The sequence below is a fragment of the Armigeres subalbatus genome, chromosome 2 (assembly GCF_024139115.2).
Source record: "Armigeres subalbatus isolate Guangzhou_Male chromosome 2, GZ_Asu_2, whole genome shotgun sequence".
In the NCBI taxonomy this organism is placed as follows: Eukaryota; Metazoa; Arthropoda; class Insecta; order Diptera; family Culicidae; genus Armigeres; species Armigeres subalbatus.
Window position 1 is genome coordinate 413,599,365 of NC_085140.1, and position 26,745 is coordinate 413,626,109.

General features: G+C 38.2%; 1 protein-coding gene and 1 non-coding gene across 3 annotated transcripts in view; one reads left to right on the top strand and one right to left on the bottom strand.

The window, feature by feature from the left end:
- Positions 1-25,994, bottom strand: part of LOC134213381 (protein bowel) — a 168,956-nt gene extending 142,962 nt beyond the window's left edge. For both annotated transcript variants that reach the window (XM_062692393.1, XM_062692392.1), the window contains exon 1: positions 24,754-25,994. The gene's annotated coding sequence lies outside the window, so the exon portion shown is untranslated. The remainder of the gene's footprint in view (positions 1-24,753) is intronic.
- On the top strand, positions 21,381-21,455 carry Trnav-aac (transfer RNA valine (anticodon AAC)). Its single transcript has one exon. It is a non-coding gene; the product is annotated as a tRNA-Val (tRNA).
- Positions 25,995-26,745: the final 751 nt, after the last annotated feature.

Below are 26,745 nucleotides of genomic sequence, written 5' to 3' on the forward strand. Positions count from 1 at the left end.
TCGAATCGATTCATCCCCCTTCAACCAAGCAGGCGGTGCACTGCGTTGGAGAAGGTTGTGGCGGCACAACAGGCAATGTACGTTCGATCATAAATTGGGGTGGATGGTTCGATACACAGCACCATTGGGCAAAAGTGCACGAATTTTATGAAATTTATAACAGTGATGTCAGGTTTGATCACATACATTTTATCTATCAAATAATTGGAGTAAGTTCAATAAATTACATTTCCATAACATTTTGAGATTTTGTTCAATTTAGCTTAAAATGAACTGTATCTCAAAATCGAGATTTATAGAAACTACCAGTATTTTCGTTACTTGAGGAAAGTCGAAAGAGATTTCGAGCGATGGGTTGATTTGAGACCATGTTCCCCTAAGCGCAAGCACACTGCATGTGTCTATAATACGGGACGACATTTACGATGACGATTGGTCCAGGTCCCGATTGGATGGGTGTTTGGCGAAAAATTTTATTGGCAGTTTTGCTGCTGGTCGGCTATTTATTCACTGCTTACTGTCGATGGCTGGCCGGCGTGTGGCACAAATCAAGGCTACCTGTCGAGGTGCAAGTGGCTTCGATTGGGATGGCAGTGGCGATGGCGAATGGAATCAAAACAGAACCAGCAGCCCGAAGTAGCTTATTCAATGAATTGGATTAATTTGGGCAGTGGTTTCGTGAATCACCTGTTAGACATATAGTTAGTGGTAGCTGTGATTGAATTAGATTTTCTCAATAATTTGGCGGAGTGGGCGGAACGTATCGGTCGAACGAGAACACGTGGGCGTACGAGGTGCGTTTCGGTACACAGTTGGCCAAGTTGGATTTCATCGAGTTTGGTTTTCGATCTTTTATCGCGAAATTATGTTTGCTTTTTTAGATTGAAACGAGTAGCGGTATGAGGCAGAATTTAATGACTACCAAGGTTTGCTTATTCAACTTTGGCTAGTGTTTCTTGATATTTAGTTTGCTAGTCGCTAGTAGCAAACATATATGAGAAATGAAAGTCTTTTCCTAACCAGTGGTGCTTCTAACGACTTCAATTATTGCTAAAATCCTATGGAAAATAGAAGATTACTTTTAACTTAAATAGACATGAGAATTTTGGATGCTAACTTTGCCAAGTCTTATTAGGAATTTGTCAATTCTATACTATTTGATTATTATTTTTTAGCTCATGCTGCACCAAGCTTTCATTATACTCAAAAACATATAATTTATTTAGACCACAGATCGCAGCGGCCATCAATTTAATTTATCCAACGCATCAACAACCCATTATTGCTAGCACAATGCAGCATCATGTCGCACTCTATATCACCATGCACATAATGCTATTAAACACCACTGACACTGCTCCCGTAACAGTGCTCCCCAAGCGGCCCAGGCTCTTAATGTTGCAAATTTCATCGCACCGAATCCTATTAATATTTCGACGAGTCTAGACGGCACTCGATTATGCAAGTACATACGTGGACGCATAAGTACGCACACAAACACACACACATACACACATGTGCACAGAAATACACGGTCCGCACCGGTCCACCAGTCTAAGTAATGACCCACTTGAGAGGAAACCGAGCTTAGCACCGTCATCATTCAACTTCATGTGCTCAAATGTAGGCCTAGCCGTGTGGCACTGGGCGGGCCTGGCGGTCAGCGTGCAAATGCTTTCGTAGCGAAAGCACTCCAGGAATTTCGAAACAGTTTGACGAGTTTTGCCACTACTCATTGTTTAATGTGGAACTGGCTGACTGACTGGCTCAGTCAGTGTAGTGGCGGGTATTAGGAACTGCGTGGAGATCAGTTCGCGTGGTTAGTGACGGCGGATGGTGGTGACAATCTCTAATGGGATTCTCACCCACATGCATTGTACGCATCAACGCGTCACGTTTGACAGGGACAGGCGTCAACAGTTGCACGATTAATTTTAAATCAGTTTGAAATGGTGAAAGTTGAATTTCGATTTGGGTTGATTGAAATTTATTTGTGTACTAAGAGATGAATCAAAAATTGAATTCAATGGTTCAACTTTTAAGCCAAATGTCATTGTCAGTTTATGAAACTTAGCTCATATTTCCGTGGTGCTGTGGGACGTCATTTTTAATTACGCTCTTATTAAGGTGACACGGGAGGCACAAACCATCATCAAATCGTCATCATTTCATCATTGAATGCTTAATTTTTTTCCTACAACAAATATGATTTTGAAAAAGTATCACTGGCGCGTGCTTACTCGCAATCTACATGCTGATACATTTACAGTTACATCAAACAACAGAAAATCGAAATACGCCGCTCCAAAGTTGCGAGGTGATAATGCTAGAAAGAGACGAAAGATAGGAGAAATAACACGGTGTGTAGTGCCTCCCCAAGTCACCTTAATACACGGTAGAATCCTTATGCAAAATAAATTGGCATCTAGCATTGAATAGAATTACATCAGTGAAGATCTGAATGAACTATGTACAATGTGGTGTTAGGGTGTCCAAAAAACACCTTGTTAGAAAAGTCATGGTGCTCTAGCCTTAGATGAAAGGTTTTCGTATCTAGAGCGTTTCTGGAGAACAACTCAAAATTCTAGAAAAAAAATGGCTCAGAGGTTCCGACATAGCGATGCTGTTTTTTTTCGCACTTATTGTCATATATTGGCTATTTTTGCCATATTTAAATCAATTTTTTAATCGTTGAATATGTTTTTATTTTTCTGTTTACCACGATGAGACATGGTGTTTCGGTTGGTATTATGCAATAATATGGCCTATAGAACCATTTAAATATCGTTAAAATGCATTTTTTTCGATGATTTTCGCAGAAAATTGCCTCTTATTCGAAAAATGAGTATAATTCAAGAATTATTATTTGTAATGGAAGTTTTATTTAAAGCAGATTGAAAAAGTAATGTACGGAGGATGAGATATCAAAGTTTTAGTACACCTTTAAAACCACGAAATTCGCCAACCTATCGAAATACTACACTTGTTATTTACTTATGCTTATTTCAACATTTTTGACGTTTTTGACATAATATAAATCCGGCCATTCAACCCGTGGCTAAAGAATTTAATATATTCTACTTGCAACACATGTAGAATGAAAAGTAGCCAGTTCCAATTATGCCATTTTTGTGATAATAGTATATGAAAAAAAAAAAACATTTTTACATATATTAAAGCCTGTCCACGTTAAATTTCGGACACCCATCTTCTAATGCGATTTTTAAACATTTTTACCAACCACTGAGACGATCTATTTACATGACAGCTCAATCTCTTCGCTGTTCTGCTGCTTTCAGCATGTCTTAGCTCTTGTCCAAATTGATGAAATGGCGACAAATAAAACTGTCAAAGCGATCTTAGCAGACTAACGAAGATTAATGGTTTCCATAGTTACTAGTACGCTGTATTATTGACAGTTTGTTTGTAACCAGCAACATATGTTTACAAAATTGAAAATAGATTTGTACCGTTTTGACTCGAAGTCCGGACACCTAAGCACTGCAGAATTTTCAGTTCAATATTTCAAACGGAATTAAGTACTTGACACTTAGTGATAACACACCCTGTCAAGATTAACTTATGAAATTTGATGTACTGTACTGAAAATGACATTTTGTGAGCACGAAATAGCTAATATAATCGAAAACGTTGAACATCACTTGCTTCGAAATCCGGACACAGTATAAGGGATACTTCAAATACCGGACAATTTTGTTTCGAATTTCCGGACACTTCGAGTTTGGCTATATTGATTTTTAAATAGCCAATTAAATCCGTTCAAAGACAACTAGGATAAAGCATTCATATTGCTCGATTAATATAAATCCGTAATGCAAGGTTTCTATGCAGATTTGTATGGAAATCTGGCATCCTCCGGTTGTGAGTACCATCCGAAGTTTCTGCTCCGAGATTGACCAGGAATACCAAAAAACAGCATTTGAAGCCAAGTGGGAGCATTTAACTGCAATATATAACATTGAAAATCTAATAATTTCATACAATCTCACCCCCCCCCCCGCCCTTTCAAGGTAGAACGCTTTTCTGACATTTGACGTGTCTTTGGGTAATAAAATATTTTCTTCAAATCTACCTCTAAAATTCAATGTGGATAAGCTGCAATAAAGCATGAGAATCATTAGGAGACCAATATTCTTTTCTAATCAATAATACCAGGAATAAATATGATAGGGGGAACTGTGCAGATTTCCATCTCACTGAATATATATTCATCTCATCGCGAAACAAAGAAATACGGGACCAAATACGTCGATTCTTTTTAAAACCTGCGTGCTCACATATGTACCTTTTATTTTTTTTTATGGGATGAACATCGGAGAATTAAAATTCTGCATTTATCATTGTTAAGATATACTTCGAAATATAGACATTAGTGGTATTTAAGTGTCTTTTGAATTCCGTTTGCTATTAGAAATCAAGGATTGAAAGGAGCGATAGAAATAATGAATTCATGCGGATTGATAAATCCGGGCACGTCCGAGAAATATTGATTTTTTTTTCATTTGACGGGTGTCGTTCACAACGTGTCTTTTTATACAATTCTGTTAAAAAAAGCAAGTTTTACGAACTTCTTTTTTTTTCTACAAAAATGTGAATGATTAAAAAAATACTTTTGAAGACAACCTTTAACTAGAAACTGAAGGCAAGTTTTGCTACTTGTGTGCAATTAATAAAGTGATTCAATTTACAATATGTGTATAAGCATATATCGATAAGCTGAGAGCAAGCAATGTTCCTTTTGGGGTGTAGCAACTCAAATATAATGAAATTTTATCTATGCTTGCTCATTACGAATCATTTGATTTCAATTGACTTAACTGATAAACAGTTATTTAACATCATTTCAGCATGTCCGGAAATCGAAGCAATTGCAAAAACTTGCCTCGAAGTCCGGACATTCAGAAAATGTAATAAAAATTATAAAGCTATGAATTTCCAAGCAATTTCTCTAATTCACGACAAAGAATGCTATCATACTGTGTTAATAAATTACTAATACCCCTTGCAAATGATAGAATATAGAAAATATGAGCTTAGTTTTTCTAATGTTGAGTCTTGAGCTGCATTCTAAGAAAGACGAAATTCACCGTTGATTATGACATCCCTTCAAATTTTACCTCCAATTTTCAAGTTTTTAACACAGATCACGGATTACTTACATTTGTTAAAATGGTTGCAAGTCTGAGAATCGTTCCCTGCATTGATAACCAAAGAAATACTTGTTGAGATGGTAAATAAAGTCAAATAACAATTGAAGTGTCCGGATTTCGAAGCGTCCGGCAATTCGAAGCAAAACGGTACAATATCCGCTTATTATTAGTTTTAATTTTTAAACATGAACTGCAAAGACACTGGTTGGTTTTAAAATAATGTTAAGCGTTTTCAAAGCTCTGATTTATTTAGATATATTAACACTTTTCGGATATTGTACTTCGAACAGTAAAAGCAAATCGTATCTTCAACAAAACTATGATCCCAGCCAGCCATTCCAACCGAAATACAGGAACCGATACATTTAACGATTGAAAAAGTGATTAAAATGTGGTTAAAACAGTCAATGCATGACAGGGCTGCCCAACGTACGGCTCGCGGGCCGGATGCGGCCCTCGCGTCCATTTTTTGTGGCCCGCGGCGTGTGAGAAAAATAAACTCAGATTCGGCTCACCAGCTTTTCAGGCTGGCTCGGGAAGCTTTTTTTTATTATACGAAAAATTATATTTTGCATAATTTGAAATGATTGCATAGTGCGATCTCAAGACACAAAAGGTTGATGTGGAACATCGCGTTTTGAAGATTGGCACGAGTAGTTTACGTTCACGAAGGAAGGCCGGTTTGCTTAATTTGCTCAGAAAGTTTTGCTAGGTATATTGAACGAATAAAATCTGAATCCAAGCATTGATATTTGAAAAGGCTCAGGTAGGAAAAACAAGTTGGTAGAGCTTCAGCACCTTACATGCTCAGTTAATTCAAATCTCCATTCATTGATTTAAATTAATGATAAAGTGGATTATAGCAACAACAAACTCTCCTCACTCGAGCAAATACGAAGTGAGAAAATACGGTACGGGTCAGTCTTGCTGTTAGTAAGATTTCGGCAAAACGATTGAAACCTTTCTAGGGCAGAGAACTTGTTAAGGAATGCATTTCGGTAGTTGTTGACATTGTGTGTTCTAAGGGAATAGCCTCCTTAAGTGACATTAGCTCGCGCGGAACACGTTGAAGAGTACAAGTTGTCGCAGTAGATTTGAAAGCAACGTTACGTGAAAAAGCTACCTGCTTAACCTTCGGGGACTCGCGCCGTTGTAAAAAGTACAACACCTTCGAAAAAAGCACGCATCTCGTTCACAACATAAGCGGGACTGCGTGAGCGGTTCAGGACCAAGCGAGTCCCGGAAGGTTAATATTTTACTCTCTCGCAAACGATGAAAATACTGACGTGAAAAACGTGGCAAAGGGTGCTGTCTTTATAAGAGGAATTGATGGTCATCTTTGAATGACAGAGAAATTACAGAAATTATACAGGGAGCAACTAACGGGAAAACCCTGGAAACTTAAGTGACCTTACGATTGATGGAGCACATGCAATCATTGATAGGAAATAACAATGGCGTTGTGACAATTCTAAGCACGGAAAGCATTCACAAAGTATGGTCATTTCCCTGCCATATTTACATATTTACCAAAAGAAACGATATGCGAAAACGAAGCTCATTGACTAAGCCTTGATACCATACTTGAGAGATTATTTTTCGAATAGAAAACAGCACTATTTTTACAAGATAAAGGAAAACCACTGCTCAAGCTGGATGATCATGAATGGATGAGTGGCTTGACTTTTTTAGCAGATGCCAAGCATCTCACTTAAACATAAAGCAGTTTGGCACAGTGGGTTGCTGAAATCTGGTATATTTCTCTCATCATGTTGAAGACAGTTCATGCAAATCTATTCAAATTCCCATTTTTCAACACTGTTTACCGAAGTGAATAATTTACCTGTTTCAAATTTAAATGTTTCAAATGGATCCCAAATGCAACGGAGAAAACAAAATAAACAAAAAAAAAAGTTTTTTTTAGAAAATAAACAAACACTGATAATTTTGAAAATATTCAAAAAGTTATGTACCGAATATTTTCTGGCCCGCCAGCCAGTGTAAATTCTAAAAATTGGCCCGTGGCTTGAAAAGGTTGGACAGGCCTGATGTATGACAATAAATGCGAAAAAACAGCTTTTTTTTTCAAACATTACACTGTCGGAGCCTCTAAACTATTTTTTTTAGAATTTTGTTGAAATATGCGTGTTTGGCCGAGTGAAACTAGAGCAATTATTAATCCCTCAAATACTATTTTAACAAGAAGTAACAGAAGGGAGTTAAGTAGATAACCCAAAGCTGGACCTGTGAACTCTCACCAGAAACAGTGCTATATTTAACGGATACTTGTAACTTTCGCGAGTGGTAGAAGTGCTATAAGTGCAGTGAGAAATAATAATTACTGTTCAATAGGAAACTCTGGAATCGCTGTTCAACAAATTATTGGCGCCGATACGACTGATTGCCGATGTCGACAGCATAGAATAGTGCGAGTGATTGATTGCTGATGGCCAAAGTTCGAACAAATTTGCCTCCGTAGTTAACAAGATTTCTCGCTTCCACCATCAGGGAATGAATTAATTTGGTGAGATTGTTCCTATATGTTTTTATAATGATTCCTATTTACATATGACACTAGATACGCGCTGGATTGTATAATCCGGAAGTTTGTTTATGGATTCATTGTCCAATTGTTAATGGTAACATAAACAGGCGGGGCTTATTGTTAGTGAAGGTGGCCACGGACTGGTCATGAAATGGGTCGCTGGATCTGCAGTAGAGCTAACACCTTCTAACTCCCGGATTAAATCTGCCTGTAAAACAGACAGCTTTTTTCTATAACATCACTGCCAGCCAGTGGGGGTTAGAATGGGCACGCACGCACGCACGTTATATAGAAATGCTCCAGATACAATTATCTTTCATTTAAGGCTTAAGCACCATGACTTTTAGAACATAGTGTTTTTTTGGGACACCCTAACGTGGTGTAGACATTTCCAGCAGTTAACCTACCGGGTGTAAGTGATCTTGCACTAAGCGAGTCCCGGAAGGTTAAGCACGCTTCGCATTACACGCTTCGTATGTTCACGTTTTTAGGGACGATAGTGAATCAGCTTATGCTGGCGTATTATACTTAGTCATAAAGTGTACCAAAAAATAACCCGAAACATAAATAATTCAAAATTGTGCCAAACGTTCGTTATGGTTCGCTGTGACCGTTTAAGATCGATCAACTCAACCGAAACCAAATAGAAAAAGCAGAAAGTACGAAAATAGCGGAATCCCACGGTAGGTATTTCATAAATGAACTAATTACAGTTGGATGGGATTCTTCACGATATTAGAACTAACTATAGGAAACTAATTATTACCATGATATTGAAGTTTGTACACACCTGGTCAAGTTTCTGAAGTGATTGTGGGATTTCGGCATGATGCCGAAGACGTTATCCTTCTACGGTGGAATTCCTGGCGTCAGATTACCGGCTAATGGCCAGTGGGTGAAATGCCAGCTGTTCTACAAGATGGCAGCACGAGCTCGTGTGTAAAATTGTCGATTTGAAGGTGAAGTAGCTGGGCGACATGCTGACCTTTTCCTCTAGCGGTTTTCCTCACGACTGGGGGTGTACCTTTATGGGCATCGCAAGTATCATAAATTCGTCGACTGAAGCTAACGAATAGCGGATCTTTCAACGAAGTAGGGAGTGGGACCCTGTTTCAGCAAACATGGCGTATGGTGTGATAGGGGGTACTAGCAAAGAAAATTTCCAACGACTCTGAGAAGTAGCTGGAAACTGACACAGCACTTAGCTGACTGATTCTGGAGAAGATGGCTGAAGGACTACTTACCGATAACATCGCTACATTCTAAGTGGATCCACGACGCGAAGGTTTGGTAGATCTCGTAGGAAATAGTGCTGTGCAAAACCAGTTGTCACGTGGACGAATTGAGAAGGTAATGGAAGAATTCGTCAGGCGTTAGGACGAACTGCCGGAGAATTGTGACCAACGATAAGGTTGGCACTGGTTCACGTCCTAGATGAACCAGGAGCAGAGAACAAATGCCGTTCACAGGAGGGGGAATGTGACAGCAATGCAACGCCCCGAAAAGATAAGCATCACTCCAGAACTATGTTCCATATTTGTGATCTATGTTTATTTGTGAATCAATAAAAGTTAAACTAATTGACGCTAGGTGATCTTTAGTCCGGTAGTCAAGGTACACTGACCCCACATAAATGAGTCACTTTGTACCAATAACTAGTCACTTTATTTCAGGCATGAGCGGGATTGGTAGTCATATGGCTACTGCTTCTGCCTCATACGCAGGAGGTCATGGGTTCAATCCCAGGTCCGTTCAATTCTTCTACTTTGTATCTTTCTCTATATTTATCGTGTTCTAACAATCGCTAGAACTGGAAATGGACTTCCATGCCGTTTCCATTACTATTCCTATACCTTCAACTTGAGTATTCTAACAGTAACCTGCTAGAATTGGAAATGAACTATAGAGCTCGTTTCCTACATCCAATTAGAAATTCCATCAGTTACCTTCTCCTATCTATCACAATTGCAGCTCGTTAACCAAGACGGACCTCTGCCTCTCGAACCTAACCCAAAAGTTCCAACAAATTCCGCATGAACTCGTGGCAAGTGCAGAGGTATATTCGGCTTGCAGTGGACGAGTGATTGCATCATCATTTCCTCCTCCTTCCCTACATTGACTTGCATTCTGACGTGGTAGACGCCAGTATGACCTAACAAATGAGATCACCAGTACATTGTACTTGTACATTGGAGATGTGTGCTAGTCCCAAGCAAACATCTGTTAGTTCCTAATGCAAGAACAGCTGATCTGGTGATAATGGAGTAGCAACTACGAGCAAGGTTAAAGACTATTATTCTTCCATTTACTTCCACTATTAGTAAATGGAAGTAAATGGTAAATGGAAGAATAATAGTCTTTTAACCTTGTAGCATTTCCCCTAAGACGCTCTAAAATAATTAATCATAACTACGAGCAGTCAATCAAGCTCAAGCTCAAGTTCAAGCTCATTAGTCACTTTATTTCAGGCATTGCAAACTATCCCATCATTCGATCTTCTGAGTCTGAGCGAAGAAACTAATAAAATGATGGGATGCTGATCTCAGTTATCTATTCGCTCAGTAAAATGGTAAATTTTAGATATTCGACTTGAAAAGCAGTAGGCAGAATCTCCAGGATCTCGAGTAAGGGAGATTTCACTGAGATTTAGCGAAGTTTTTCAGAAACTATAGCCAGAATAAACGACGTTATTTCGATTCGCCAGTTTTACGATCCGAGGAAAAAAATTGCGGTGTCTCCACCAGAAAAACTTGTTAACTTTGTTCAATATACGTATGGTTTGTTGATCATGGGATTTGAGATTGAGCGCAAATTAATTAAGGTGACACGAGCTGGCTCATCATCAAATCGTCATCATTTCATCATTGAATTAATTTTTTCCTACAACAAATATGATTTTGAAAAAGTATCACTGGCGTGCTTACTCATGCATCTACATGCTGATACATTTACATTACATCAAACAACAGAAAATCGAAATACGCCGCTCCAAAGTTGCGAGGTGATAATGCTAGAAAGAGACGAAAGATGGAGAAATAACACGGTTGTAGTACTCCCCAAGTCACCTTAATCACGGTAGTCCTTGCAAAATAAATTGGCATCTAGCATTGAATGAAAAACAACATCAGTGAAGATCTGAATGAACTAGGGACAATTGTGTTTGAGGTCCAAAAACACTTGTTAGAAAAGTGATGGTGCTCTAGCCTCAAATGAAAGGTTTTCGTATCTGGAGCATTCTGGAGAACAACTCAAAATTCTAGAAAAATAGTTTAGAGGTTCCGACATATGATGCTGTTTTCTGCACTTATTGTCATATATTATTTTTTGCCACATTTAAATCAATTTTTAACCGTTGAATATGTTTTATTTTCTATCTACCACAATGAGACATGGTGTTTTGGTTGGTATTATGCAATAATATGGCCTATAGAACCATTTAAATATTGTTAAAATGCATTTTTTGATGATTTTCGCGAAAATTGCCTCTTTTCGAAAAATGAGTATTATTCTAAAAGTATTTTTGAAATGGAAGTTTAATTTACAATAGATTGAAAGAAGTAATGGGAGGATGAGATATCAAAGTTTGTAGACCTTCAAAACGAAATTCGCAACCTATCGATATACTATACTTGTCGAATGCTTATTTCAACATTTTTGACGGACGTAATATAATCCGTCTATTCAACCGTGGCTAAAAAATTTAATATATTCTACTTAACACATTAGAGATGAAAAGCAACCAGTTCAATGCCATTTTGTGATAATAATTGAAAAAAAAAACATTTTACATATTAAAACTTTCCACGTTAAATTTCGGACACCCATCTTCCAATGCGATTTTTTAACATTTTTTCCAACAACTGAGACGATCTGTTTACATGACAGCCCAATCTCTTCTGTTATGCTGCTTTCAACATCTTAGCTCTCGTCAAATTAGTGAAATTGCGACAAATAAAACTGTCAAAGCGATCTTAGCAGACTAAAAGATTAATGGTTTCCATAGTTACTATTGTATTATTGACAATTTGTTTGTTACCAACATATTTTCTAAATTAAATAATGTTGTAGTACAATATCGCTATTATTAGTTTAATTTTCAAACATAACTGCAAAGACACTGTTGGTTTAAAATGGTAAGCGTTACAAAGCTCTGATTTTAGATATATTAACATATTTCGGATATTGTACTTGAACAGTAAAAGCAAATCGTATCTTTACCAAAACTATGATCCCGGAGCCATTCCAACGAAATACAGGAGCGATACATTTAACGATTTAAAAGTGATTAAATGTGGTTAAAACAGTCAATGTAGAGCAGGCATGCCAACGTACGGCTCTGCGCGGATGCGCCTCGCGTCCATTTTTGTGCCGCGGCGTGTGAGAAAAATAAACTCAGATTCGGCCCACCAGTTTTTCAGGCTGGCTCAGGAGCTTTTTTATTATACTAATTAAATACGTAAGTTTGAATCAAAGCCTAAACGAAAAATTTATATGCATAATTTGAAATGATTGCATTGATCTCAGACATAAAAGGTTGATTGGAACATCGCGTTTTGAAGATTGGCACGATAGTTTACGTTCACGAAGGAAGGCCGGTTTGCTTAATTTGCTCAGAAGTTTTCTGATATATTGGAATAAAATCTAAAGTCAGCATTGATATTTAGAAAGGCTCAAGTTAGGAAAACAAGTTGGTAGAGCTTCGGCACCTTACAGCTCAGTTAATTCAAATCTTCATTCATTGATTGAATTTAATGATAAAGTGATTATAGCAACAACAACTCTCTTACTCGAAAGATACAAAGTCAAGAATGACAGTACGGCAGTTTTTGCTGTTAGTAGATTTCGGCGAAACGTGAAACCTTTCCAGGACGGAAAACTTGTTAAGGAAAGCATTTCGGTTGTTGTTTACATGTCGTGTCCTAGGGAATAGTCCTTAAGACATTAGTCTGGAACACGTTGAAGAGTACAAGCTGTCGCAGTAGATTTGAAAGCAACTTCGTGAAAAAGCTACCTGCAACCTTCGGGGACTCGCCGTTAAAAAGTACACCTTCGAAAAAGCACGCATCTTCTGCCATCCATGGACACGCTGGAGCGGTTCAGGACCTGGAGTCCCGGAAGGTTAATTTTTACTCTCGCAAACGATGAAAACAATGGCGTGCCAAAGAGTCTGTCTTTAGAGAATTGATGGTCATCTTTGAATGACAGAGAATTACAGAAATTATACGAGGAGCAACTGAGGAAAACCCTGGAAACTTAGACCTCACGATTGCTGGACATCTGCAATCATTGATAGGAAATAACAATGGCGTTGGACAATTCTAAGCACGGAAAAGCAATCACAAAGTATGGCCATATTTCCATGCCATATTGCATGTTTACCAAAAGAATCGATATGCGAAAACGAAGCTCATTGACTGAGCCTTGATACCATGCTTGAGAGATTTTTTTTTCGAAAAGAAAGTGGCACTATTTTTACGAGATAAAGGAAAACCACTGCTCGAGCTGAATAATCATGAATGGATGAGTGGCTTGGCTTTTCTAGCAGATGCCAAGCATCTCAATGACTTGAACATAAAGCAGTTTGGCACAGTGGGTTGCTGAAATCTGGTATATTTCTCTCATCATGTTGAAGACAGTTCATGCAAATCTATTCAAATTCCCATTTTTCAACACTGTTTACCGAAGTGAATATTTTACCTGTTTCAAATTTAAATGTTTCAAATGGATCCCAAATGCAACAGGAAAACAAAATAAACAAAAAAATTTTTAGAAAATAAACAAACACTGATAATTTTAAAATATCCAAAAAAGTTATGTACCGAATATTTTCTGCCGCCAGCCAGTGTAAATTCTAAAATTGCCGTGGCTTGAAAAGGTTGGACGGCCTGATGTGCAAAATTCGAAAAAAACGACTTTTTTTCACATTACACTATGAGCCTCTAAACTATTTTTTAGAATTTTGTTGAAATATTGTGCTTGAGGTGAAACTGAAGCAATTAATAATCCCTCAAATACTATTTTAACAAGAAGTAACAGAAAGGAGTTAAATAGATAAGCCAAAGTTGGATCCGTGGGCTCCCACCAGAAACATTGCTATATTTAACGGATGATAACTTTTCTCAAATGGTAGAAGTCTATAAGTAGTGAGAAATAATAATTCTTATTCAGGAAACTCTGGAATCGCTGTTCAACAAATTATTGGCATGATACTTATTGCCGATTCAACAGCATGAATAGTGCGAGTGATTGATTGCCGATGGCCAAAGTTCGAACAAATTTGCCTCCGTATTAGCAAGATTTCTCGCTTCCACCGTCAGGGAATGAATTAATTTGGTGAGATTGTTCTATGTTTTATAATGATTCCTATTTACATAGACACTAGATACGCGCTGGATTGTATAATCCAGGTTGTTTATGATCCATTGTCCAATTTTATGTGTTAGCATAACCAGGCGGGGCTTACTGTAAGTGAAGGTGGCCTGGACTGGTCATAAAAATACCAGGCATCTAGAATAGGTAGCTGGATCTGCAGTGAGCTAACACCTTCTAACTCCGGATTAAATCTTCCTGTAAAACAGATTTTTTCCATAACATCACTGCCAGCCAGGTGGGTTAGAATGAGCACACCACGTTATGTAGAAATGACTGGCTGGCTCCAGTCAGTGATATCCAGTGAGTATTAGGAACTGCGTGGAGATCCAGTTCGCGTGGTTAGTGACGGCGGATGGTGGTGACGAAATCTCTAATGGGTTCTCACCCACATGCGTTGTACGCATCAACGCGTCACGTTTACAACAGGGACGAGCGCGTCAACAGTTGCACGATTAATTTTAAATCAGTTTGAAATGGTGAAAGTTGAATTTCGATTTGGGTTGAATTGAAATTTATTTGTGTACTAAGAGATGAATCAAAAATTGAATTCAATGGTTCAACTTTTAAGCCAAATGTCATTGTCAGTTTATGAAACATAGCTCATATTTCCGGGACGTCATTTTTAATTACGTTCTTCCAAATACACGGTAGAATCCTTATGCAAGATATATGGGCATCTAGCATTGAATAGAATTACAGCATGAACAAAGATATGAATGAACTATGGACAATGTGGTGTTAGGGTGTCCAAAAAACACCTTGTTAGAAAAGTCATGGTGCTCTAGCCTCAAATGAAAGGTTTTTGTATCTGGAGCGTTTCTGGAGAACAACTCAAAATTCTAGAAAAATAATTTAGAGGTTCCGACATAGTGATGCTGTTTTTCGCACTTATTGTCATATATTGGCAATTTTTGCCACATTTTAATAACTTTTTTGATCGTTTAATATTTTTTTATTTTTCTGTCTACCACAATAAGTATCCTACATAGTGATTCGGTTGGTATTGTGCAATAATATGACCTATAGAACCATTAAAATATCATAAAAATGCATTTTTTTCGATGATTTTCGCATAGAATTGCCTTATATTCGAAAAATGAGTTTTTTCTAATGCTTTGTCATAGTATTATTCAAAAAGAATAAAAGGAAGTTTTAGTGCAAAAGACAAGAGTAAGGAAGAATGACATATCAACATTTTAGTAAACCACGAAATTCGCTAACTTATCGAGATATTACAATTGTCGAATGCTTATTTCAACATTTTCAGCGTTTTTGACGTTGCATAAATCCGTCCATTCAACCCGTGGCTAAAGATTTTAATATATTCTACTTGTAATACATGGTTTTGAAAAGCAGCCAGTTCAAATTATGCCATTTTTGTGATAATAATTTATGAAAAAAACAGTTTTACATATATTAAATAAAAACTGTCAAAGCGATCTTAAGATTAATGGTGTCACATAGTTACTGAGTGCGCTGTAAAGTATTGACAGTTTATTTGTTACCAACCAACATATTTTTACAAAATTGGTAATAATATAGAGCAAAGACACTGGTTGGTTTTAAAAATAATGTTGAGCGATTTTGCAAAGCTCTGATATATTTAAGATATATTAACACTTTTCGGAAATTGTGCCACTTCGAACAGTAAAAGCAAATCGTATCCTTAACAAAAGTATGATCCCAGCCAGTCGATTCCAACCGAAATACAGGAGCCGAATACATTTAACGATTGAAAAGAAGTAATTAAAATGTAGTTAAAAACAGCCAATGTATGACAATAAATGCGAAAAAACAGCTTTTTTCCAAACATTATTGTTTTTAATTTAAACTGTTTTTTAGAATTTTGAGTTGTTATATAGAAGTGCTCCAGATACAATTATCTTTCATTCAAGGCTTAACTTCACCATGACTTTTTAGAACAGAGTGTTTTTTGGGACACCCCTAAGATCGTGAGTGTGTGCTGTGCGCGCAGATGAACGTCTTTTTTCTAAAGTCATTTTTTTTTCGCATTGCGGTAACCATATCAGCCATTTGTATACTTTTGGCTGATAGATGGTAACTAAAGCAAACCAGAAGAAGATTTATTATAAATTCAATAGTGTTTCATTGGAGTGTGGTGTTTGTGAACGAATGATCATGGAGAATAAGTGAACACCCTTATTCGCGGAAGTATTTTTTTATATACAAATGTAGTTTGGTTTACTTTACTGCCGTGAATCGCATATCTGTCCCATCTTTGCTGCAGGTTTCCCTATTCATATGGGACAAATATGCGATTCACGGCTTGATTTATAATAGATGCATTAATTTGTATAATGTTTACTGGAAGCATGTGAATTGTATTGAACCTCTAGTTTTTTATCTGTAATAGCGTGGCATAATTTATAATTTTTCTCTTAATTGTTATACCATTTGCTGTTTGCCTCTCCCATAACAAAGAACTGTTTCACTTCAAAAATGTTTTTTTGGCGACGCGGCTCAAGATATTTGCACGGGGAATAGGTGATACGTTTGGTTACTCGCATTTGGAAAGATACTCACATTTGGAAAACTAGAATTTTTTTAATGAGAAGTTGCATTCTACAAGAAACAGTACGCGGTTGACAACTTTTGAACTTGAGTAAAGTTCAACCATTTTACGTTAGCAAGTTACGATTTTAGTTCCATTGGTTGACCGAATATGCAAACGTTGATGTCTTGCCCGATATAAAAAAAGTGGTATGAATTTCGATCATTCAACTTTTTGTCTTTCGAGGTATGGGCTACGCGAATACTCGTACTCATTTTCTAAACTGATTTTTCTTTGTAATTAGTAGTACAGTGATCAATTCTTTCCTAAATAATCAACAGTAGATTTTCGAAAATTGTGGCATATATCATGTCAGTTATTCATAAGCCTACCAAAAAGAGAGTGCTTTATGGGCGAAGATGTATTAACATTATTTCCGCAATCCCTTTTTCTCCAAGTTCGTTTATTTGGGGTAGGCTCAGGGGTTTATAACACTTTACGGAGCCACGTTTCTTTGTGATATGTATAATCCATATCATCTCATTATTAATTTAGTAAGAGAGGGATAGAAGCGAACGTACTCGTGGTGACTCGAGGTTAGACTAACATTTTTTGTTTATTTGATGAATGGGGCTTAAGATTTGGGATTAGGGAATTACAACAGCTCATCCGGGCATTTGGCGTCAGTGACGGTGTGATGTGTTACACAATCCCTGAGTCCAACATCAACAATTCTTTCTCACATGAAGGTAAGGGGATGACGGACATACCTAAATAAAGTGCGGTGTAGAGTTAGTTTTTCTTTATTATCATTTTCTGATCGTTTTTATCTTAGATTTAAATCATAGATAACATGAAATTTTGGTGTCACTAGTGTCCAGCCCGCGTAGTATTGCGTGAAAAGGCTAATAACAATAACAAAGGAAAACATACGCAACTTGCTTGATGCATTTAGCGTTTAAAATTCATTCCATAATTTTCTTTGACATTTCACACTAGCACTTTTTCTTTCGACATTGTTGTATTAAACTTCAATATGTTGCAGCATATGAATACAAAAGGTAGTAGAGTAATTGTTCGATGGATTTTTAAGAAAAATGTTTTTACCTGTTACGTCTGTTTCTCTGTGATAATAATTTCTGTATATAATTAACATAAATTTTACAGTTCATATGCCACAATAAGTATCGATATACAGTTTTTACAACAAACTTTCAAAACAAGTATCAAAACCTCAGTAAAAGATACTAATACTAACAATGAATCAAAAAATCTGCTCATTTTGATACATTTCGCATTCAAAACCATTGAACAGTTCGTCAATTATGGTGACGGCAGTTATTAGGGATTAAATATCTGATTTATTTCATCAAGGTTGCATGGATCGCATCACTTACCAAAAGGTGAATCCAGAGCATTGCAATTATTTACCTCGTCCCACTTATGAAAATCCCTCCTGTGACAACTGTGGAGATGCAGAGGTGTTATCGGTCTCCTGAAGTAGCAACAGATGTCACACCAATAATCCTTCCTTTTCCCAGATGATCGTAAGGACGTGGCCGGCGCCGTTATTGATCCTATAATGTATTGATCTCTCAATCTGTGCACATTGAGGTTGGATAGCTAATCCCAAGCCCCAACTATTGGTTCCCTGTGCAATTTTGATTGTTCTGATCAATCACAAAGTAGCAACTACGAGTTGTACGGTCATCAAGCTCAAGCTCAAAGAGTGTTTTTGGGACACCCTAACGTAAACCTACCGGGATTCGCATCATTGCAAAAAGTACAACACCTCCGAAAAAAGCACGCTTGTCGTTCACAAGACTGGCGGGACTGTGTGTGAGTGATCTAGGACTAAGGTTCGTATATATCATGAGGGTTAATTCGATGCTTTTTATGCCCAGGGAAGATAATTTTCAATCCGAAAATTGCCTACACACTTTAGTTTTATTTCTGCTGCTCCGGAAAAATCCGCACAGACCGTGTGCTTAACAATATAAAAATTGATATCCCGTCAGAAATGAGGCTTGGGTTTTCGGCGAAGGAAAATTTGCTGATTTTTCTGCAACTTTGACAGATATCTCGGCGATAAAACATTGGCCTTACTGGGGCTCCGGCTGTGCAGATCTCGGTGAAAGTTGAACAAATTGCTTAGATACCGGTAAAAAAAAGTAAGTTTGTAGACTGGCACCGGAAATCGAACTCAGCCACCCTCAGCAAGGTCTTGCTTTGTAGTCGCGCATCTTACCGCTAGGCTAAGGAGGGCCCTGGAACATAAAGGCAATTCTAAAGAAACTATGCCCAAAAACGTTCACCGTTACTATGGTTCGCTGTGACCGTTTAAGATCGATCAACTCAACTAAAACCAAATGGAAAAAGCAGAAAAGTACGAATTCAGCGGAATCCCAAGGTAGGTATTTCATAAATGAACTAATTACAGTTGGATGGTATTCTTTACGATATTAGAACAAACTATAGGAAATTAATCATGACCATGATATTGAAGTTTGCACACACCTGGTTAAGTTTCTGTAGTACTATCAGGTGATTGTGGGATTTCGGCGGGACGTTGTCCTTCTACGGTGGAATTCCTGGCGTCAGATTACCGGCTAATGGCCAGTGGGTGAAATGCCAGCTGTTCTACAAGATGGCAGCGCGAGCTCAGTGTGTAAAATCGTCGATTTGAGAAGGTGAAGTAGCTGGAGCGACATGCTGACCTTTTCTGCCTCTAGCGGTTTCTTCCTAAATACTGAGAATTTGTGTGCCTTTATATGGGCATCGCAAGTATCATCAATTCGTCGACTGAAGCTAACGACGATAGCGGTGATCTTTTCAACAAAGAAGGGAGTGGGACTCTTTGTTCCAGTAAACATGGCGTATGGTGTGATGGGGAATACTAGCAAAGGAAATTTCCGAAACGACTCTGAGGAAGTGGCTGGAAACTGACACAGCACTTAGCTGACTGATTCTGGAGAAAACAAGCAGAAGGACTACTTTCTACCGATAACATCGCTACATTCTAAGTGGATTCCACGACGCGAAGGTTTGGTAGATCTCGTAGGAAATAGTGCTGCTGAAACCAGTTGTCACGTGGACGAATTGAGAAGGTAATGGAAGAATTCGTCAGGCGTTAGGACGAACTGCCGGAGAATTGTGACCAACGATAAGGTTGGCGCTGGTTCACGTCCTAGATGAACCAGGAGCAGAGAACAAATGCCGTTCGAGTTAAGGGAGATTTCAATGTAGAAACTATAGCCAGAATAAACGACGTTATTTCGATTCGCCAGTTTTACGATGCAAATGAAAAAAAATTGCGGTGTCTCCACCAGAAAACTTGTTAACTTTGTTCAATGTACGTATGGTTTGTTGATCATGGGATTTGAGATAATAATTAGTACTTGTTGGAGCACACAATTGCTTGAAGCGCAAATTAATTAGGAAAAGATGATTTTTATATGTTTTAACATAAATTGGAACAGCTTTGAATATAAATCTTGAGGTCGGTAGTTAAATTTTGCGATAATTTACCAAAAATTCAGATCATGAGAAACAATTGCGATGAAAAGAGGAATCAATGAATTCTGCTCGAATAATAGGACGAACATCAAAAATTGGCTACTTTTTTGGAAGTTCCGGACGACCATTTAGTGGCCACCCGGGAGTAACGAGTTGTCCTTGCATTGATTCTGATCTCACAATACATACAAAAAAACCTACCGACGGGCGGGGCTTCTTTTGACTTCAGGGACTACTTTGGATTTTGGATTTTCTGTAAAAATTGAGCGAAAAAAATACTAAATTTGAAACAGAAAGTTAGCATCCAACTATCAACAAGACACCCGAATGGTAATAATGGCGAATTTGGTAGTAATTTGCGTTACAATTTTTGTTTCAAAATGTCCAAAAGTAGCCCCCGATTTGTCAAAAGAAGCCCCGCACGACAGTATTTATAAAGTGTCACAGCATTACAAGACGAATCCCAAACATTGATCACATCTCCGGATGTTCCGGAACATAAAGTGATCATGCAATGATTATGCTCTTTCTTTGCTACAAAAACGGTTTTTAAGAAGTCGCAGCTTTCTACGACGAATAGCGAGTGGCCTCATCCGGAGTTAGTAAAATTGTCATGTGTCTAGGTAGAATTGCAAGAATTGGCAACTACTCGGGATGTTCCGGTACTTTTGGAGAACCATTGAGAGGCTCGGAGTCAACAAATAGTTCTTACAAACGATGAATTTCAAGAAGTATGCGGCCACTTCTTGAAATTCATTGTTTGTTATAGCAATGTAACTAACTTGTAACTTATCGAAGTTAATACAAATTGCTAATTACGAACGATTTATGAAAGGGCCAGCTTTGTCAGAAATCAGAATGTCCCAGTACTTCCGGAGGACCCCTTGTCGGACACCCGAGTCCTCGAAATGACTTGGGGACTTGGGGAACTCATAAAATTCAAAGCTAAATACACACAAGACATCGTTTATGGCTATTACTGCGGATGTTGTGGATGTGCAAGTAAATGGTTTAGGGTTTATTTGGCAACGGTGGTTCCTCTATTCCCTGAACAAAAAGGACGTCCTAGTGATGTTTCGCTGAGTCTGTTATTAACAACTAATGCATCACATTCCCTCGAGTTCCTGAATCATGGAATCCTGAGGGTACCTTTTTTGATGCATGAGTAAATGCTTTTTGTAGTACGTATTTCGTTTTCTACTTGGCCCCTTGGAATCATCGTTACGCGAAATTCAAAAAATCTAGTAGGAAAAGGTCCTGGAGGTCCTTCGTAGCTTAGTTGGTTTAAAGCACCAGTCTAACGTACTGAGGGTCATGGGTTCGAGTCCCATCGAAGGAAAGTGGTTACCTCGAATATATTTTTCAAATCAAAAATGGAAGAATGTACATTTTCATATATGAGCTTTCAGAACATAGTAAATTAATGTTCAAGTCCAATACCCGGAAAATTGGCAATTACCTTTGATTGAACTGAACCATTTCAATATGAAATTGAATGAATTGTCCGGAATTATGTCCAATACCGCACTCAGGAGCCATAATTTCGGGACCAGGGGTTAAAAATAACATCGGTAGAATAGTCATGCGGCTGCTTAAACTACCAAAATTACAACAGGAACGCAAAAACAACCATTCCCAGTGTCCAGTGCCACATTCAGGATTCATAATTACTGTTCCAAGTCAAAAATAAAATTGAATGAGAAAAGTCATGCGACTACTCAAACTTGACAAAATAACATCAGGTATTCTAACCAAAAACGTCAAATTCAAAAGGATCAGCTCTGCCGTAATCTGGCAAAGTGACCTATACGCCATTTTCCAAAAAATGGTGTTAACGAGTAGTACTCATCGTACTCTTTAACAGAAAAATGGAAAACATGAATGTTGTTAAATGGCGCATACGTCACTTTATCAGATTAAGGCAGAGCTGGACCTATGTCCAGGACACGATACAGGCGTAAGAACTGATGGACCAGAAATTTGTAACTATTCAAGCTACAAACTGGTTAGAGGGATAACATTAATGAATCAGAACCAACAGATTAAGCAAGGACTGAAGTCTTAATGGTGTTATTATTGATGAAATTATTGGTGTTATGGCCACTGCTCTCCCCATTCTGACCCCTGAATCCGGCCCTGGTCGAAATTTCAAGTTTAAATAGTATTATTTGAGCTTCTTTTGTGTTTCCATGAAGTTTGAGCAGCTGCATGCCCAGTTTCGTTGTAATTGGTGTTATGGCCCATGATCTGCCCATTTTGACCTCCTAATCTGGCTCTGGTCGAAAGTTCAGAAAGTCAATTTCAATTTTAAACAGCATTCTTTGAGTTCCTGATGTGTTCTTGTGAAGCTTGAACAGCCACATGCCCAGTTTAATTGATGCTTATGGATGTGACTTTCTCAGTCTGAGGACAACAACAACCGGCATTAATTCGCGAACGAAAAACGGTTGACAAATAATTCCCCTTGAAGAATACCAAATACATTCGGCCATCACCCTCAGACTGAGAAAGCAATATCCATAAGCTACTTTAATTCCAGTCGACAATTAACAATAAATTGTAACTGGTGTTATGCCCCCTGCTCTCCCCCATTTTGACCCCTGGTAAGAATTTCAGAAGGTCAATTTCAATTGAAAATTAAATTTTAAAACTCCTGGTTTGTAAAGTTTGTGCAGCCGCATGCCCATTCCCGCATGCATATTTCATTGTAATTGATTTTATAGTCCATACTCTACCATTGTGAGCCCTGAATCCGGCCATGAATTCAGTCAATCCTGTTACATATATTCAAATGGTGGAAGGGTCGGAATAGACTAGAAATCTTTACAAATATAATTTTAGTACGGTTTGATGATTAATTGCATATTATTCGGCAACTCGGCCGTACGAAAACCATCTTTTTTGTTAAATATCTTGGATGTGCATATGCACAGCACATGTTTCGAAATGGATAAATTGATGTGAAATTTTCGCAAAAGATTCCAATTGTCTTGGAGGGACTCAAACCCTCAACCTCCTACTCTTTAGGTCACTTAAAGGTCACGTTTGTGGAAAAGCCATCAGAATCCGAGTACCAACCTCCACCGCGGTTAGCTCTTTTTTGCAAATTGAATATCTTTCGGGTTCGAGTCCCTCCAAGACACGTGGATTCTTTTTCGCAAATTTAATATCAATTTGTCCATTTCGAAGCATGTGCTGTGCATATGCACAGCCAAGATATTTAACAAAAAAAAAGGGTTTGATGGTTGATTTGATAATTTTGGGCGTGAACGTGAACACGTCCAGAACATTGAAATGATTTTAAAATTACAGAAAACAAAACAAACGCGCACACTTATTCTTGACAATAACTCGGATCTGAACAAGAATTTCGAACCATTAAAAAAAAATCCGTTCGTCCTGGGTCTTTGAGGGGTGACACAACGGGAGCACTACATCCAACCAGCGACTGTTAGATTTGTTAACAATTCTGTATGAGAACCTACCAAAACCTATATAAGAACTGGGCTTATGCGAAATTGTAAGGTCTCATACAATATTGTAAAAGAATCTAACATTTTCGCATATGCCCAGTTATTATACAGGTTTGGTAGGTTCTTATACCGATTTGTTAGAAAATCTAACAATCACCAGTTTGGTGTAGAGGCGAAAGAATGTAAGGCTTGTACGCGACGAAATGTAGACACCTTTAAACGCGTATAACTTTTGAAATAGCTCATCAACGAGTGAAATATTTCGTAGATTGATGAATCTATGTCTGTACTTTCTGAAAATATATTTCTTATGAGTGGTACAAGTACGTAGTGAATAATGACGTCGAAGGAATTGCAGGTTCGGAAAGAATTGTGTGCAGTCGCAATTGAAATTCGGGTCTCTCGATCCAGAAAATGACTAAAAACATTTTGTTTTCATGTGAACACTGCTCAAAGCGTTTTAAAATTTGTCGATGCTTGTTCGACAATATCTAAAACGTCAGAGAGTGGAACAAAAACGGATTTTATGAGCCACCAGAAGGATACGAGCTCGAAACAAATTCTACTGAGGATGCCAGATCATTCGGCACGTATTATATCTCAGAAATTTCCAAATGTCATCAAGTTTCGTGCATAAGCATCGAAGCATCGATAAGGAATGAAGCCATTTGAAGTGAAAAATGTACCGAATTAAACCAACAGCAGTTTATTTTATTCTTAAAGTTATGTGTCCAGATTTTGTCGCGAACAAGCCTTAGTTTATAAAGGTTTTGTCTAGCAGTACGTAGACTTAATTTCAAAAATGCTCGATGAACAATAATTTATTACACGAAAATTTACAAAAAAAAATCGCCATTGGGAATAATCCTGATCAATGCGAATGTTATTCCTAGTATTGTACTAACTGGTTTTCGTACTCAATAAAATTACAATAACAATCATGTAAATAACATCAAATATGATTAAATTAGGCCATGAATAATGATCGTAAGGAGTAGGGGGATGAGAGGATGTAATTTGTTATTTTTTCATCTTTGCACACGAACAAATCCTGCTATTGAGGAAAGGAAAGATAGCTATCGAGGAAAAATGTTTTCAAGCCCAAAAATCCCTTCCGTAATTCGTGTATCATCCCTTATTAGAAAATTCCATCAAACTCCTTACCTTGATATGTGTGTTAACAATCCGACCGTTATCGACAATCTGATTTGCACTACTTGCGCCTTCGAATGCGCGAATTTCGTAGCGTTGTTTATTATAAACTCTGCTGCTGCTGCTGCTGTTGATGTTGTATCCGCTCAGTCTCCGTCACCGCGTTAGTTTAAATACGGCAAACAAGCACCGCACAGGCCATGCCGTGCGCGATGAAGTTCAATTATTAAAGTAAACAACACAGCCACTCAGTTGTCACGGCGTTCGTAGGACAACTCTTCCACCGATTTCACCCGTTCGGGTACGTAATCCAATAATTGTAATCCAAATTGGGAATGATTTAATTTCAATATCCAGCCGACTTGATCCTTTATTTTATGCCTTTGTCTCGGCACCTTAATTCACAACTTCCATTTACCACGGGACACTTATTTTCTGGTTTATGCTTATTCGTTTTAAATTTATCACTATGCTGGGTCGTTTCCCAAGTGACGTGCGGTGCGTAATTTATCTCATTTAGTGTGTTTTGCACAATTGCAGCGCTACGTCGGGTCTCAATTTTAAACTTTAATCCTTTTCAATTCGATTAACTACACTCCGACGGGCAGCTCGTTTTCGTAACCACCTTGCTCCGCTTGAAGCGTAGACCACCAACATGCATTGAATTTTATCGCTGTTGAGCTCTTTCGTTTATTTTTGGTCACTTCTGGAGGACACTGAAGAAAGCTTTTGCACTAGGAATTCGTACCACTCACCGCACTCCAGTGTAAGGCTCTTCTCCGATGATGCACCTTGAGTACTTCCTTAACCTCGATTCACGTGCTGCAGCTACCAACCACTTTGCAAGTCGACATAATCTTCGATAAACTCTTTTCCATTTTTTTCGAAAACAACTTAAACCACAGCCTCCATCTTGGCTTTCCCACCAGCCGTTGATCGGTTCACAACCACTTGTTCCATCCCCCTTTCGGTAGGAGTACTCAATCACTCTCTTCAAAGGCACTTCAAGCGAAATCGCATCGCTTCCGAAATCTTCGCAACCATCACATCTCTTCTTGCGTGAACAAAACAAAAAACTATTCAACAATCAATCGCTTCAAGGATCATCTAACTAACGGGGTTTCGCTTCCCCCTCAGTTCACATTGCGAGCACTGGAAGGATCACTCGAGGCGGGTACTTTCCGGGACTTGCGCACAAAGATTCACATCGGACACGGACCGACACAGGTGCGTCGTTCATGCACGATCAATTCTCTCCGACTGAAACGCCCGCGTTGCCTCGCAAATTGTACAACAAGTTCAGCGCAAGCGAGCTTTCGCTCTCGCACCCCTTCGGAGAGAAACCCTTCTTGGCTTGGCACTTGTTCTCTTTCCATGCTGGTGGTGTTGGTGTATGGAACCAGCACCGGCCATATTGAAATATGTAAGTAGTATAATCTGAGAAAAGCTTCCCCTGCATTGCGATGTTGTCGTGGATCGAGTTGCGCAGCATAGAACCATTATACATACAATAGCTTATGACCCCAAACAAACTTTCAATTCGATCAGGTTGTCCATTAGGATTCCTGAGAGGTTTGCATGGTGTGTTCCTTGGCAGAGCATTTAATAAACGAAACAAGTTACGCGTACATTAGATTATTCAGCGCACATGTTCAATTTGTGAATTGTTGACTTCTAGGGTAAGACGGCATAATATGCCCCTCCCTAAGGAAATACTTAAATAACTTATTATAAAGTCTCTTCTACCGTCGCTAATGCTTATTCTATTCACCGATGCATCGTCACTTCCACTGTTCAACAAAGTCTCGAAATCAGCAAATCCTTTTCATGGGCGTTGCACATGACGGGAGATGGCGCTGTCTTCCTCCACACGCCAATGATAGCATAGTCTTATAAAACCTCCACATATCATTCTGCTCCATTATTTCCTGCGCCATCCCCCTTGATTTTATTGAGAATTCCAAGCAAAAACCTCTTAAAACTTTCAAGATACATTATTTATTT